Genomic DNA, 14,251 nt, shown 5'->3' with positions numbered 1-14,251 from the left:
AGATCCTAACTACTAAATAGCAGATTTGAATGTATAAAGGAGTGGTGTTAATCCTGATAATTATATTTTTGAATCGTCCATCATTAATATAATTTTTAAATGATTAAAATAGTCATAAATAAGTTTGTATTCAGAGCTGATTTTATTTATTTAACATTACATCGATTATGAATACTTGTTTTTTAATTCATAAATAATATTTTTAAAAAACTTATTCCAATTATAATTATAATCTGGATTAGTTGGTTTTTTATTTAGATAAATAAAATGAAATATACATGCTTATTTATAATATTATTCGTGTAAAATATTTTAATATCTTATTAAATTTTAAAATTCATATTATTTATAAGTATTAAACATGAAAAATAAAAAATTATATTTATAATCAATATTCTAATAATGTAAAGAATGTTCCTGTCTATACACCTTGTATCAAATTCGTCATTGTATAATAGTGGTGAGTTATCCTATCTGTTATACGAGCGTCTCGTATTTGATCCCCGATCATGATGTTTTTATTAATTTTTTTTATGTCGTCCTCCGATAGATCCTCACCGTCCATCTATATAATCACACAAATTTTCTAGATTCAGATCACAAATTCTTGATCTGATGGTCCTTTTTTTCTTCTTGGGACCACCTTCCTCGCTTACAAACATGTTAATTGTCACTTATGGGTTGGGACTCTGTGAACCTCTCCTACTAATCTCCAGAGATCGGATTCTCTATCTCAAATATTTCATGTCTTTGTATCTCACTCATCGCTCCCAGTTCACTGTTGTCAGGATTTGGCTGGATCTGAGCATGAGCTTAGATCGATAGTAGAGAAAATTCTGTTCAGATCCGATCAGATTTCGACACCAATCGCACCGACAACGATCCCCTAGGTATACGTTCTCGTAGGTTATAGTTCTGACTGGGCCAACGACCACAAGCTGTCGATAGTGGACCGCGGGACAACGGACTGGGGGCGACGAGTGAAATATAAGGATCGGAGATATTTGGGACAGAAGATCCGGATTATAATCTCTAAAGCCCCGCCTCCACCGTTTATGCCGAAACCCTAACGTAGATGGGGCTACTACTTCGTAGAAACAATTGTTAATTGGTGAGAATTTTTTTTTAGTTTCATTGATAGCTCTCAGCTGTCGGTTGTTGTTATATCCTATTTCTTAGATCGATCTGATCCATTTTGACCAAAGTGGATCAATATTAACTAGGATGGACTAAGGAGGCACCAATTAGAAAGAGAAAAACTACTTAGAATAATATTTAATCTAAAGGAATATCCCATTTGACACATTTAAAAATCATATTATAATATGAAAATGTTGATAATTCATTAATATTTTATTAATTAGTTTATTTTTATATTAATTTTCAACGTGATTTCTTAGGGAGGGTAGTTAACATGGAATAATAATAAAGTAAGGTGAAATATTTTCCTAACATCCTGTAAATATATTCATCATCTTAGAAGGCATATATCCATCCCCGTTAAACCGGCTGGACAATTTAAAAATAAAAAATAAAAAACACACCGCATGCTGGTTAATTTACTCCAACAATTAATGCGAAGATCTTGCTTTTGGAGCCTTGGTCCAATAGAATGTGAGTCGATACTCGATATGAACGAATTCCTTTGCTAAAATGAAAATCCAACTAGTTTATAAGGGCATTGCCAATGATTAAAATTTTAAATGAGCTTATCTTAATATATCATATTAATAATATAAAAATTTATTGAAACATCTTCAATTATTAGAACTCTAAATAAGTTTTTTGTGATCTAATTCATGATGATTCTGTCTGAGAATGCCGATGATCAATTCGTCGGTGATTGAACACTAAGATTGACTATTTCATTGATCGCCTTGCCATGTGATCTTGCGAAGCTTTTTCCAAGGAGCTTGGGATGAAAATACGCCAAGAGGAGCAAGTTAAATGACGATCAAGAGGCTCCTTGGTTCAATCATTCCGACGCTCAAGTAAGTCTTCGAAGAAGGAGAGGTAGCAGAAGTGTTCAAGGAATTAGGGTTTGTTGCGTTGAGCATATCTTTTCTCATGAGAACATACTACCTTTTATAGTGTCGTGATTATCCTCCACGTTCTCCTCGTGTCCCTAGTTCCTTGCTGCCATTATCACATTTTTCAAAAATAAATTACCATTGCAGGTCATTTCTTTCGAGGTAAATAACTATGTTTCTCACCTTCCTCTCCATAACGGCCATGTTGCCCACGTCCTCAATAAATGACAGTTCATCACTTTAATTTCTGACAGTTGGGGTCATTTCAGTTTCAGCCGAGGGGGAGGGGGATGCTCGGAATGGGATCAAGGAATCAAGGTTGATTGGGACCCGAGTCGGGAGGAGTCAAGAGTATGGAGTTTTCTCTATGACCTTTGACTGCCCAATCAAGGTTGATTAGGCTGCATGGCCGCTCCTGATTACCTCAGCATCACTAATCTCTCCTTCAAGTTTAGTTGAAGGAGGCGAAAGTCTGACTAATTAGACTAGTATGATGCAACGGAACTGTTGGTATGGTTGACACCAATGATCAAATCTGAGTTTTAATGAATAACAAATAGATTAAAGTTAGATATTATGTTTGTCTAATCTGTCCACCAAGTGTGAAGGATATGAACTTGATCGGTCTAGAGGATCGAAACACCAAGCTAAAGTCCATCTAGGTTGATAGCTAGCACAAAGTGCAGATTGGTTGAATCTGACAGAAGGAAGTCCAGATTGGTCGAGATCTGGAAGAAGGAAGTCCAGTTGGGTTGACAATTGGATGAAGTCCAGATTGATTGAAATCTAGCAAGAAGTCTTAGTGGGTCAAGGGACCTAACATCAAGGAGGAAGTCTACGACTGGTAAGTGGAGGTAAGCAACTAGAGGAGAGATTCAGTGAGGGCGTGTTCCCGGTTGAGGGAACAGTAGGCGTTGGTCTAACCAAAAGTTTGAGCGAAACCCAAAGTCAGGATTGAATAGTCTGGAGGCTGTCAAATATCATTTTTACTTCATATATTATTACTTGGACTAACTTTATTTTACAGAAATTATAATGCTGAAGAAGTTGGTTCGAGCTCCTGGGCCAGCTTCGCAGAGGCAGTGACCCCGGGTTCCCAGAGTTGCTCCAAGCGCTCGGACTAGTGAAAACTCATCTCCGCGGTGTGGTGGAACGCAACGATTGGTCTGCCCACGTCAGCGATCTAGGTGCCCGGACGGGGTCTGGGCACCTGGAGGTAGATAAACTTCGGGGATGAAGTTTCGACTAGAGCTTGCCATGTCAGCACAGTCTAGGCACCCGGGAGGGGATCCAGGCGCCTAGATGGGGCTGTAAAAGGAGGCTTCGACCAGCAGTTTATTAAAGACAACGTTTGCTACAACTTTCATTCTTGTGCGCTGCTCCGAGAAGGCTCCAACGATCTTGAAAAGCTACCTCGACAACCTACACTTAAGGAATTCTCTTCATACTTTCTTCTTGTCGATAATCTTTCATTTTACAGTTTGTGTACTCAAATTGTGTAATTCATTTTTGAACTTATAGTGATTGCCCAACGAAAACACTCAACAAGTGTGGGCCTTAGAGTAGGAGTCGTCAAAGGCTCCTACTGTTCCTGAGTTTTTCTTCTCACTTCGTCTTCCCTTTGTCTATCTTGCTAGTTTCCTTTAGTCACCCTTCTTTCTTTGTTTTCTTTTGTGATCTGGCATTCACCTAGTGATGGCTGCAGAGTTGTCATTTGCTCTCTGGTATAGGTCTGTAGAGTCAAGCTTTAGCAACAATGCTCTAGACTAATTAAGGATCCCCTATGGGATTCTGGCCGACCATGACCTAATACTTCCTAATGGGAATGATCGTCCGGTTCATCCTTCCCTAGGGTGTATGCCCTTCTTTAGTACTCATCTATTGAACGAGTTGCGTTTTTCCAATTCTGCCTTCTTCACTAAAGTGTTTTAATATTTTCGTATTCCATTGTCTCAACTCGGACCAAACTCTTTCCAAATCTTAACTAGAGTGGTTATTCTATTCCACCTGCATCAAATCCCCATGATTGCTCATTTTTCCATTATTTCTTTTATCCCAAGAAGATGGAGGTTGAAGTATTCTTCTTCCCCTCCTGAGTAGGTCATGGTTTGATCAAGCTAAGAGTCTCCCATCATCCCATAAGGGGTGGAAGCCACAATTTTTTTTTCATCCGGCTTCCGAGTCCGATATCTTGACCAACTCAGTGGCAGCGTGACTTGCCTGCCCCTCCTTCTGTAAAGGATAATTATTTGATGTGAGGCTATTTTTGTGCACTGAGTAACTATAAGACTTGAAGTTTGACAACACTTCTTTACTTGAGGATGGGTTGCTTCACATGTTTGGACTGAACCCCATTCCAATTCCCCTTCAACTTTCTTTTGGTAATCTTTTTTCTCTTCTTTAACTTTGATTTCTAACTGAAAAACATATCCCCTTTTGCAACCTTTGATTTCTAATTGAAAACATATCCCCCTTTTGCAAACTCAACCATGTTGAAGGCTGCTTTCGATAAGATGACAAGGCTGATAGACATTGAATTGGAGTCCCGTGGTGTCCAAATTATTGATTTGACCAAAGAGGAGGTCAATGAATAGACAACATCCAACACAACACCAACTTTGGTGGAGGCTACCCCAAGTATCAGTTAATGTCGAATTGACACCATTAAGGGAATTTGGGTCCCCCTTGGGAATAATCAGGAAAAGGCGCTAATCGCTAAGAGTTGATCACAGATCTTCTCCATCCCCAGCTCGAGATTGCACCTCCCCTCTTCACTCACAAAATTCTCGAGTGAGAATTAGGTCCCTTAGTGGCCCTTCACCATTGAGAATGAAGATCTGGCAGGGGCCAGTTTGTCACATCCAATTAGTTCTATCTTGATTGAGGCAATAATCCCGACTTCCTGCCACTGGCCACACGATCCGAGGGCCAATTTGTCGCGCCCTCTCTCAGGGCTTGCTCCCTTGGTTTGCCAAGATGATACACCTGCTAGGTGTTCTCTTCCTACCTTGGATAAAGGCGCCACTCCAATTGGTGTAGGAAGCTCCAAAAGACTTTCAATTGGAGTTGACTCTCACTGCCCTGTGGCTAACTGATGTGAGAACGATGAAGCGGCAGTGGCGAGCATCTCCTTCAGGGTAATTTTCATTCTGTCTGTACAGATACTGCCCCAATCTCTCACAATGAGGTGGTGGGACTCACTACTTAAGTGTAGATCCCATTATCCCAATGTGAGAGGTTGGGACAGTGCCTGTACAGGCAGGATCGAATTAACCCTCCTTCAGGGCTCTAGCTAAAGATCTCCTAATGACATGTGCTGACCATATGTCCAGACTAGTAGTCTTTAGCTAGCAATTCCCTGAAATGCAGCGAGATGCGAGTTCGGATAGTTAAGCTGGAGGCTCAGCTTCCCTGTCACAAGGGAGGCTTACCCGATTAAAGGAACTAGAGGATGACCTTACCCCAGCGTTATCTAAAATCCGATGACTGAGAGAAATTATAACTGACGGGAAGTCAGATGACATTGAGGTCAAGTATGAAGTGAGTCAGTTGCGAATGCAGGTCAACTCCCTTGAAACCCAAGTCAAAGGGTTAGAGTCGGGGAAGAAAAAACAGCGGAAGGAAATCAAGAAATTGAAGGCCATCGCCCAACCTAGTGGAAGTCGAGAATGGGCTTTGGGTAGCAGCGGAGTCTTCACACACAAAAACTAAATCTGTCTGAGCATTAGCCGAGGCCTGACTCTATGATTAAGACTATAAATGAGTCGAACTGAACTTGGAGTATTCAAGCTTATTTGATAAGGTAGTCGAGCCGAGCCTAAAATGAACCAAGCTTATGAAATAATTGTTCAAGCTTGACTTGATTTATTTTTTATGAGCTTTAGTTTGTTTGAAGTTTGACTTAAGCTTGGTTCATTTAGATATTATCGAGCTCTCAATTCAAGCTTGACTTGAGTTTGGTTCGAATTTGATTTGAGTTTGGTTAAATCTTAGTTCGTTTAGATGTTATTGAGCTCTCAATTTAAGTTTGTTTGTGTTGGTGCATGTTGCACTAATAATTTAGTTTTGATGTATGACAAATATGTTAAAGTTAGATGTTCTATTGTCTAACCTTTCTACCAAGTATGTAGGAATTGGCTGGTCTGAAGGACTTGATACCAGTCTGAAATGTAGTTAGGTCCGCGGGAACCGATAGCTTGTGGGAAGTCCAGATAGGTCTGCGAGGCCCGATATCTAGCGAGAAGTCTGGTTGGGTCTATGGGACCTAACAACCGACCGAAGTCCAGTTAAACATTTTTATTTTTATGTTAATTCTAATATTAATGCTTTTATCAGAAGGTTAATTAAATATTTTTATTTCGATATTTCGGCTTCCAGGTCGTGGCGAGGCACTAGGTCTTCTTGGTTATTGGAGCAACAACCACTTTCTTAGACAAAGCTTCCATAAAGAAACTCAAAGTTTAATTTTATCACTGCAAAATTAATCAAGTACAGATTTTGGAACCCAGTAAAGGTTCCTTCCTACGGGGTTTGTCACGCCCCGGAGGAGTCCCTGTCCGAAGAAATTTCGACAGCATCTCCCCTGTACGGCGGACAATATGAAACTTTCTACATATCTCTATACCTCAGCCACATGCGGCTGGAATAATAACAATAAATATAACACAACCACACAAACATCCACGCAGTTATATATAATCAAACAAAACAGTAATACTCTGACTCGAAAACCACCCTACTCAACTACACTCGTAAAACACCAATCCAACAAACTTACCTCTTCTGCCGTTCAGGCAGGCGTGAAGTAAAACATATCCAAACCATACCAAAAATCCATCAAACGATAAGAATCCATACAAGATCCATAAATAAAACCAATACAAGACTAAGAACATAGTCCGATAAAGAAAACTAAAATAACATCTCATGATCAGCAGAGGTCTAGCACTACGTGCAGTGGGGACTAGCGACTAGAACTGCTCCGGACAGCCTCAACCTGAAAATATAACAACAATGGAGGCGGGGTGAGTTCAACACTCAGCAGGTACAACTGATATACAAAGTAGGGAAATAACACCTAGCACTAATCATGCGTACAGTCTCCTGATATAAGAAATATAAATATGCAACTGAAGTAAACAGGAGAGAAACTGTACTAACCAGGACCTGAGTATAAGGTCAAACAATCCGAGTGGTATAGAAATCCTGTATGCATGTCAAACATAGGTATCCAAACAATATGCAGCATATAAATGCAGCAAATGCATCATGCATATGATGCTAATGATGCGTCCTGGTCACCCCTGACGCCAGTCGATCATCTCACACCCAATAGTGAGGCCGAGTGGGTAGGGCTGTGACAACCGTGCACTCTGTCGTCACTACTCCTGATGAGTGACCGAGTGGACGGGATGCTGTCGGAGTACACCTATCCTCCTACCCCAAATCATAAATGGCGGAGCGCAATGCTCTCAACTCCCGGTACACAATGACGGGGAGGAATCCCTGCCGGATAACACGTTGTGTCACACTACCCATGAGCGGACCAATGGTGCCTAACAGAGTCCCTGCTGCAACACACTCTGCCTGAATCGACCACTAACCCATGAGTGGTGGTGTGTGCAGATCCATGTAACTGGCGATGTGCTCAACAATAATGGAGCGGACTTTCGCACAGCATGCAATCATGCAAATGGTGTATGACACTAACAACAAAATATCCTGACCTAATCCATAGATATATAAAAGTGTATCATAGGTCAACGAATCAACTCAAATCAAAGGTACACAGAAGGTATAAAAAAGCCTAGGTCCTGAACATGGTGAAGCATGGTATATCACTACCCCTATAAGCCTGTATCAACAGGTAAGGAATATATGAGATGCAAAACAAACAATCAATCAATCATGTAACAATTGTCGGGTAGTGATTAACCGGAATAAATAAGAACATAATTAATGTAACTTGTTATATTCACTACTAAATATATCAAATGACATAAGTCAAAAGTACCCGTCTCCAATCGAAAAGTCCAAATCTGGTCCGAATACGACGTCGAGATACTCGTCTCGCGTCAAAGTCCTGTAATACCAATAGTTATACTTTTATTTAGCTAAAATTCCTATAAATAGCTAAATAAATTCTTTAACCCTAAATTAGGGCAAAACCTTAATTCAAAATCACATAAACCTAATCAACATGTATCATAATCATGTTCCTTACCTAGACTCACATGATCATCTAATTAAGCAATAATGCTAGATTCGTAGACCACATCAGATATAAAATGTATCAAGATCTCTACATCATACCTTACTGCTCCTTCACTTCTCACAACCCTCTTCTGTTAATTTACAACCAGATAGGTCAATGAAGTCAGTCCCCAGTAGCGTTGTTGTCGGATCCCAATAGCCAGAGTCGCTGCTGGAAACCTAGAAAACCCACCAGAAAAACCCCCTTCCAGCTGTAATCCCGCACCGAACATAACAGGAAGAGATTAAAATTCCAACTAAAGATAGATTTTTATTCCAACTTCAATCCAGCACTCCCTTACCTACAAGATCACCACTCTGCTGTAAAGAAGAGAGTGGCACCGTCAGTGGTGAACTAGGGCACAGTAGCAACACAGATAGAAGAAATCCACCGACTGGTCCAAGCAAGGTCAAGAACTGAGATCATTAACACAGATCAAGCCATAACCTAAATTCCACACCACACAACTTACCTCCAAAACCAACTAAGGCTCGGCTGTACCTGATGGCCAGCGACAGTGAGGGGCAGAGGTGCGGCTCCGTGCAACGCCGGCTACTAGCTAGGGCACGGCGGCGATCGGCACAAGGGGTGCGGCGCTGCTTTGCTGAGGACAAACGGCCGGCGTCAGTGGGCAGAGAGGGCTCGGTCCGGCTGTGCTCGCGCGTCGCCGGCGCTTGGACAAGGAGGAAGAAGAGATCGGCGCAGTCGGGGATGGCTAGGGCACAAACCGGCTCGGTAGAGGAGAGAAAGGAATCGGGAGAGGAAGTCGGCGTGAGGGAGGTTTAGGGCATGGTCCTTGGCGAGGAGATGAAGAGAAGGGGGAAGAAGGAACCACCGGGCCGGCTCCGGTTAGGGCAGAGAGTTCGCGTCGGGCGGGGGAAGAAGTGCGGCTCGGGTGCGCGAGGGAGAGGGAAAAAGGAACGGTGAAAAAACAAGAAAAAGAAAAAGGAAAAAGGGAAAAGAAATTAAAACTTTTCCTCATTAAAACAGGATAGCCTAAACAGGCTTTTCCTGACCCTGTTTTTATCCCCGTAAACTCGTCCATACGAGCTCCGAAAAATTCCCAAAAAATTTCCAAAAATTTTGAAAAATTCCCTTATTAATATTAGCCTATTTTCGATATTTTACATTCTCCCCCACTAATAAAAATTTTGTCCTCAAATTTCGTTATCTACCATCAGCAAGTACTAACAACAGATATAGAGTATAAATGCTGAATGATAAATTAAATCACATACCTCAAGTGAAAAGATGGGGGTATCGAGCTCGGATCGTATCCTCGAGCTCCCAAGTAGTCTCCTCATCCGAATGATGCTGTCATCCGACTTTAACCAGTCGGATAGTCTTATTCCACAACTGACGCTCTTTTCGGTCTAAAATCCGTACCGGAATCTCCTCATAAATGACGTCAGGCTGAACAAGAACTGAGATATCTGTCAGCACATGTGTCGGGTCAGATATGTATCTCCTTTGCATAGATACATGGCATACGTCGGGAACACCTGCCAAGGACGGCGATAGTGCCAGCCGATAAGCTACCGCTCCAATCCTCTCCATGATCTGGAAAAGGCCATTGTATCGCGGAGCTAGCTTACCTCTGAAGTCAAATCTCTTCACCCCTTTCGTGGGTGAATCTCGCAGAAATACATAGTCGCCTGCAGAGAACTCTAAGAGTCTCCGACTCCGGCCCGCAAGACCCTTCTGGCGGTCCAGCGCCTCTGACATCCTCCGTCTGATAGTACGGACCAACTCTGCATCCTGCTGAACTCTATGAGGTCCCAACAACTGGGCCTCTCCAACCTCATCCCAGAGGGCGGATGTCCGACAAGGTCTACCATACAACGCCTCAAAGGGTGCCATCTAGATAGAGAATAAAAGGCATTTGTTATAGCGAACTCTACTAGCAGATGGTCCTCCCAACTGCCTCCGAAATCCATAACACAAGACCTCAGCAGATCCTCTAAAGTCTGAATAGTCCACTTTGACTGCCCATCTATCTGTGGATGAAAGGCTGTACTGAAACGGAGCTGTGCGCCCAAGGCCTACTGCAGACTCTGCCAGAAACGAGACATAAACCGTGGATCTCTATCCGAAATGATACTCAACGGAACACCATGTAGTCTGATAATCTCCCGACAATACAGATCTGCCAATCGATCCAGAGGATCAGTCCTCCGGATCGCTAAGAAGTGCGCGGATTTGGTTAATCAATCAACGATTACCCAAATCGCGTCATGACCTCGTCGTGTCCTCGGCAACCCTACCACAAAGTCCATGGTAATGTGATCCCACTTCCACTCAGGAATAGTCATTGAACAACTTTGATATTCTGCTTTCACTTGCTGACAAACAAAACCTCTCGCTACAAATTACGCGATATCTTTCTTCTACCATTCTACCAATAAACGCCTCGATCTTGGTACATACGGTACCTCCCAGACGACCAACAAATCATGAGCGATGAGCCTCCGAAAGTAACTCCTATAAGACCGGATGAGACTGAAGTACGCATAATCTACCTCAGAAGTGTATAACACCCTCCTCGTCTCGTGTGAACTCGGTCTGCTACCGGAAGCTATCTGGCTGCAAATAAATTGCAAATACTGATCAGCAGCCTAGGGCTCTCGTATCCTCGTCCTGATCAACGACTGAGCAACCATGGTAACCAGAGTACCCTGCTCTGTCTGTCCTTACCCCTCAAGACCCAAATCGGAGAAACCTTAAATCAAGTCTATGACCACAACTCGGTGGCAAGCTAAAGTCCCTCCGGACTTCCTGCTAAGCGTATCGACAACATATTAGTTTTCCCCGGGTGATAGTCAATCGTATAGTCACAATCCTTCAGGAACTCCATCCATCTCCTTTGTCGGAGATTAAATTTCTTCTGGGTAAAAATATATATTTGAGACTCTTATGATCAGTGAAAATCTCAAATGTAATACTAGACAGGTGATGCCGCAAATCTTGAAGGCAAAATAATGGCGGCCACCACTCATGTATTGGGTAGTTCTCCTCATGCTCCTTCACTGAGAAGTAGGAGACTACCTGTCGTGCTACATTAAAACAACACAAACCCTATAGAGATACGTCGGTATAGAGCTCGAATCCGTCCTCTTCGAAGGTAAAACCAAAAATCGGTGACACTAGTCTCGCGGCTCACAGGCGATCTCATAATCCTCGGTTCAGTGAACTTCGCCTTTCAGTCAAGCGTGTAAGTGGCATAACCGAGAGAAACCCTCAGCGTATCTCCGGAATATCGAGCCAAACCAGGAAGTTGCGAGCCTCTTCTATAGACTCAAGTCACTCCCAGTGATATGACCTCGTTCTCCTGTGGAACCATGGTATACTCCTACTGGTGACCGTGTGTCTCAAACATCTCACAAAAAACCACCAAAATACGCATTACTGATCTTCACATATAGACGTTTCAGTCGAAACATCTCTAGAACTATGCGAAGATAGTGTACGTGATCACCTCAGATCAGGAATAAAACACCACGTCGTCAATAACGATAACGAATTCTGATCCAATATCCTAAGGATACCCAATCATCGAGTCCATGAAAACATCTAAGACTCCGCAAACCCTAATGGTAAAACCAAGACACATAATGTCCGTATCACAAACATTCCTAACCATAAGATCTCTGATAATAAACCTGAAATCCAATCACCAATAATATAAATCACCAAAGAATAAATCCACCAATGTGAGGTCTCCGGTTCGAACCTCGGCTAAATTTCTTTATTTTTTGAAAATACTGTTGGTTGCTACTCGGAAAACCTAGAGGTTCCACTGTACAAAAATTTTGTACAAAGGTCTGAACCTTTTCTTAGCTACCATGTGTTCTTTTAAATTAAATTTTGGATCGCCTGCGGAACTTAACACGTTTGATCCAAAACTTAATCTATTCGTTCTTTTAGGTTTTGACTTGGGTCTCCTGCGGAACTTAACACGTTCGACCCAAATCACCTTAAGTTATTAATTCCATTAAATATTAATTTCCATAATTGGTTCCCAGTACTGATGTGGCGAGGCACACGGCCTTCTTGGATATGGGAGCAACCACCACCGACTAGACAAAACCTTTTATGGAAAGCTAATATTTAATTTCCTAAAATAACTTTAGGTTAACCGAAAAGAATAATCAAATCACAAGGGAAAGAAAAACAAAAGAACACTATATCGAAAACAAATTCGAAACTCTAGAATCGTATGCCTCTTGTATTTAGTATTATTTCCAAAAATAACTAGTATGATGCGGAAAGAAAAATTACTAGTTATACCTTTTAGAAAGACCTCTTGATCTTCTACCGTATTCCTCTTCTAACCTCGGACGTTGTGTGGGCAACGATCTTCCGAGATGAGAACCACCAAGCACCTTCTTCTTCCTTGCAAGTTTCGGCCATCAAAACTTCTTCTAGGATGAAGAGATTCGGCCACCACCACCGTGCTCAAGGGATGCTAGAAAAGAGGCTTCTTTTCTCTCCTTCTTCTCCTTCTTAGATCCAGCCACCAAAGCTAACTCCACCATGAGAAAGTTTCGACCACACAAAGGAGAGGAAAGAAAAGAAAGGGCCGACCACACAAAGAAAAGAGGGAGAAAATAATAGAGGTTGTTCACAATGAAGCCTCCTCTACCCCTTTTTATAATCCTTGGTCTTGGCAAATAAAAAAAATTTAATAAAAACTTCCTTAATTCTTTTGCCATTGAAAAAGAAAATTTATTTAATTAAAAATAATTTTCTCTTCTCCAATTTATTTGGCCGGCCACTCTCTTCCCCAAATCAAGGAAAGTTTTAATTAAAACAAAAATTAAAACTTCCTAATTTGTTTCCGGAAATTTATAAAAATTTCTCCAATAATTTTTATCCCTTCATGATTGGTTTATAAAAAGGAAATTTAATAAATTAAAATCTTTCTTTTAAACATGTGGATAAAAAGAAAGTTATCTCTAAAAATTAAAATCTCTTTTAATTTACAAATAAGGAAATATATCAAATCTTTTCTTAATCTTTTGTAGAAACTTATAAAAGAGAATATTTAATTTTTTAAACTCTCTTTTAAATCATGAACATGGTTAAAAAGGAAAATTTTCTTAAAAATAAAATCTCCTTTCAATCTACAAATGAAAGATTTCAAATCTTTTCTTAATCTTTTGTAGCTTAAAAGGAAGATTTAATTTTTAAACTCTCTTTAAAACTATGATATCCACATGAAATAATTTTAATAAAAATCCTTTTTAATATGATGTGGCCACACAAGCTTGGGCTCCAAGCATTGGCCGGCCACCTTAAGGACCTGGCTTGGCAGGCCTAACGAGCTTGACTTGGCCTATTGGTTGGGTAAGAAGGTGGGTATGTAGTGGGTATAAATCTCTATACAAGAGGCTACGATAGGGAATGAGAGGAGGAATTGTTTGGTCTCCGATGAAATTAAGCTTCCGTGTTCGCCCCGACTTAATTCCATCGATAATAATTCATTCCACTAAAGAACTATTGTCGAACTACCATCCCAATTACATTTTGGGCTCCTTCTTATTATGAGTGTGTTAGTCTCCCTGTGTTTAAGATGTCAAATTCTCATTAATTAAGCGAGTTACTGACAACTCATTTAATTAATATCTTAGTCCAAGAGTAGTACCACTCAACCTTATCGTCATGTCGGACTAAGTCCACCTGCAGGGTTTAACATGACAATCCTTATGAGCTCCTCTTGAGGACATTCTCAACTAGATTACTAGGACACAGTTTCCTTCTATAATCAACAACACACACTATAAGTGATATCATTTCCCAACTTATCGGGCTTATTGATTCATCGAACTAAATCTCACCCATTGATAAATTAAAGAAATAAATATCAAATATATGTGATTGTTATTATATTAGGATTAAGAGCACACACTTCCATAATAACTGAGGTCTTTGTTCCTTTATAAAGTAAGTATAAAAGGAACGACCTCAA

General features: G+C 40.9%; 1 protein-coding gene across 1 annotated transcript in view; it reads left to right on the top strand.

Annotated features, from left to right (window-relative positions):
* The window catches only part of LOC122033371 (putative disease resistance RPP13-like protein 1), a 201,634-nt gene that overhangs the window by 57,795 nt on the left and 129,588 nt on the right, over positions 1-14,251 (top strand). The gene's annotated exons all lie outside the window — the stretch shown is intronic.

The sequence above is a fragment of the Zingiber officinale genome, chromosome 11B (genome assembly GCF_018446385.1).
Source record: "Zingiber officinale cultivar Zhangliang chromosome 11B, Zo_v1.1, whole genome shotgun sequence".
Lineage (NCBI taxonomy): Eukaryota > Viridiplantae > Streptophyta > Magnoliopsida > Zingiberales > Zingiberaceae > Zingiber > Zingiber officinale.
The sequence above is the reverse complement of the archived record's forward strand: the minus strand, read 5'-3'. Positions and strand labels throughout refer to the sequence as shown.